The sequence below is a fragment of the Fundulus heteroclitus genome, chromosome 20 (assembly GCF_011125445.2).
Source record: "Fundulus heteroclitus isolate FHET01 chromosome 20, MU-UCD_Fhet_4.1, whole genome shotgun sequence".
Classification (NCBI taxonomy): domain Eukaryota; kingdom Metazoa; phylum Chordata; class Actinopteri; order Cyprinodontiformes; family Fundulidae; genus Fundulus; species Fundulus heteroclitus.
The window spans coordinates 35,233,731-35,237,133 of record NC_046380.1 but is presented as its reverse complement, the minus strand read 5'-3'; the positions used below and the strand labels follow the sequence as shown (position 1 = coordinate 35,237,133).

The 3,403-nt window shown below is 38.6% G+C and overlaps 1 non-coding gene across 1 annotated transcript; it reads right to left on the bottom strand.

The window, feature by feature from the left end:
- Positions 1-1,122: 1,122 nt before the first annotated feature.
- On the bottom strand, positions 1,123-1,195 carry trnaf-gaa. The gene has a single exon. It is a non-coding gene; the product is annotated as a tRNA-Phe (tRNA).
- Between the last annotated feature and the right edge of the window lie 2,208 nt (positions 1,196-3,403).

Here is a 3,403-nt window from a genome sequence, read left to right as displayed (position 1 = left end):
TATATATATATATATATATAGATATAGATATAGATATAGATATAGATATATATGTATAGATATATATATATATCAAAGTCAAGTCAAGAGATGGCCTCAGAGATATTTTCATAAACATGCTGACTTTGCAATTCTAAAAGTACACAACCTGGAGGGCAAGAGCCAGAGAACCGACATCAGAATCAGTCCCTGAACATGAGGGATCCAGACCTACAACCTTCTCCTCTGATCTCCTTGAGCTGGACCGTGCGCACAGGGCCCTGACCGTTGAACCATAACCTGATCCTGGCCTCGGCCATTAATAATCCGCCAACATCGCTACCAGATCACAGAGCTGATTGTACAAAAGGCAGTGGGAGACGTAAAAGCTCTTCTACCTGGGATCACTCGTCCACATCTTTGAGAATTACGAGCTAGAGGCGGTTGAGGAACAAGCTAAATACCGGACTTCCATGTCACAACTGTACAACCTTTCTCTGCTACCAACTCTCTCCTATCCAGCCTGACTGCAGATAACTATGGAAAATAGGACAAAGACGAACTTTTAATCTTCCAAAGAAGCTGAGATCTTTGCGACTAAATATCAACAAACCCCACTACCTGAATAGGTTAGACTCCTACTCCTGATTGAACTATTTTGCATTCAGTGTGACAGCATGACTGGCTTGATTGACAGGGGTGCTTCCAGTGGACAAGCTGTAAGAATTATTTCTCTCAATGCTGCTGTACTGAGGGCTGCAATCAAACCAACCAAGGTGATGTCATGCATACAAAATTTGTGAATATCATGTTGTTGTTTTTTTTTGTTGTTGCAAGAAACGCAACTATGTGCACTTTTACGTTCTAAAACCCAAGACTTTATTAGTCCCACTTCTACTTTTAAATACACACTTTTGAAAAACTCTCAGACTTCGTTATGCTTTTCTATGAGACTAATCAAAACAATGAAACTGAAAATTGCAATTGTAATTGTTTCTATTCACCTATTTAATTGGGTGTGTGGTCAGAACAGTTTGCTGTTTTATTTACGTTTAAGGGAAAAGGGAAAAATGTTTCGTCTGTATCACTGTGTCGGTTTCTTTGATCAAAAATGAAAATGTAGTCGGACCCCTTCCGAATCATTGCCGAAACCCGGGATCGAACCAGGGACCTTTAGATCTTCAGTCTAACGCTCTCCCAACTGAGCTATTTCGGCGGATGATATCCATGTCATAGGCCCCCTGCTGGTGAAACGTGATGTCCGTATGACTGATGTCTTCATTGACTGTGGTCTAGCTTAAACGTATAGAAAAAAGAAACTCCTGTATTTCAGTTACAGATAAACTTATGAAGTGTTTAGGATATTAGCGAAAAAAAATAATTATATTTTGGTAAAGATTTACTCTGCCCGAAATCTTTATTGTCTTTGATCAATATTTCATTGCTTGGAAATTACTTTTCCTCACAGGATCTTTAAAAAATATATATTTTGATACAATATTTAGGGCAGAGCAGTAATGAAAAGGACGGTGAGAATATCCGTATTAGGCTTTTTACTGACAGTCTTTTGTAAGACACAAAAACCATGTCTGCACTGTGTGAAAGACTCCACCAGAGGGCGACCAAACATCAAACTTTGGAACTCTGGTAATAAAGTAAAACAGTTTTTATCTGTTACGACCACCCACTATGACAAATTAATAGTTTTTAGGAACATTGTTGGAACCCCTGAAGTCCAGGTGTCTGTAAATGAAAACTCGTGTCTCAAAGAGATTATCTGAATAAATAAAGGCTTAATAAATAAGAATAGGAATACACTGACTAGAGCCATATTTCAATTTTTTGTTTTACTTTACTTAAGAGAAGATTGCAAAACAGATTAATTTGAAGACTACAGGATGCCTTGAATGGTCTTGGGTGGTCATCAGTAGCTTACTTACTTAAGATGATAAGACATAATGTCAATATAAAGCATACAGCTGCAGCTTTTATTATCTGTGCAAACATGAATTTACCCATGTGATCAACATCAACAGAGTAACTGCACAAATTGACGTGGAACTTTGAATATGCAATTTTACCGTATATTACCATGGGTATTTTCCTGCTGCAAATATATTTTTCACCGTTACAGGCAACACATTAGATTAATAGGTAAGGATTATCTAAATTTAGTCTAAAGGCTAGAATTTGATGTGTGTAGCAACACAGACCAATCACAAATTTGATCATCTCTGTCTTTTTCAGTTTTATGCATCATCATAACTAATGATAATATAAAATAAAACTATATAAATAAAGTGGGAAAAGGAAAACCATGCATGTTTTTCTGTTTATGTAATGTCAACAAACATAAAGAACCAAAGTCCAGAATGAACTAAGACATCAGTGGAACAGAAGTGTCACATTTTAAATACATTCCCTAAAACACATTCTATAACTGGGCTTTGGCTCAGCCAGGTGAGGAGGCAATGGTGTGAGGAGTGAGGTGAGTTCAGTTCAGAGTCCCTGGTTCTTCATAAAAGCACAACAAGTAATTTAGCAACAAAAGTAATTTATGAAGGTGATCAGGATGCCTTTTTGGTGCCAGGCTCCACAGGTTTCTGGTCCCATCCCACTGGAATGAGACCCTGGGGCAAATGTGGAACGTGCTGAAGAAGCGCTTTATTTCTCTGATCTGGGAATAACTGGGGGTCCCCTGAGGTGGAGTGATGCTGGGAAGAGGGAGTTCTGGTTTTCCCTTCTGGACCTGTTACTCTGCGGCCCAATCATGGTTCATGGAAGAGAGAGCGATGATGATGAGATGCAAATTAGCATTGGATACAATAGAAACATCCTTTATTGCCCCTGAGAGAGGGAGTTCAGGTGTGCCAGTACCAATAAGGTTTGGCTCTTGAAATGATAATAGCATTTTGCAAATGTAATGATGCAGTTGGTCCAGTTTTTAGAAGAAATAAAAGACTACTTACTCCTGTGAATATCAGTGGTGTGCAGAGCAATGCATTTTGTGTAGACAGAATATCATTAACCACATGTTTGAATGTTAAATCCTGGGTCGTGGTTAATGAATTTGTAAACAATATCTGTTAAAAAAACAAAACTTAGGAAATGACCGGTGACTGTAATTGGCCAATTTCTTGATCGGACCTGCCGGTGACCGTGTAATCGAAAACTGAAGAATTCAATCTTTTTTTTTTCAATCTGGTAACACGACAGACCTGAGTGGCCTGCACTGGCAACACTCGTTGGTGGTATTGAGTTCAGAATACTCAAAGTTAACTATTAGCTGAGTTTAAAATGAAGTCAGAGTAACAAAAGCTAAGAAGCCACCAAGAAGGAAACTGTTTCCTACAGGTAGGGCGTCTGTGGTTCATTCAGGATACAACTGAGCAAGAGAGAGCAACGCTTCAACAGATAACAGGAA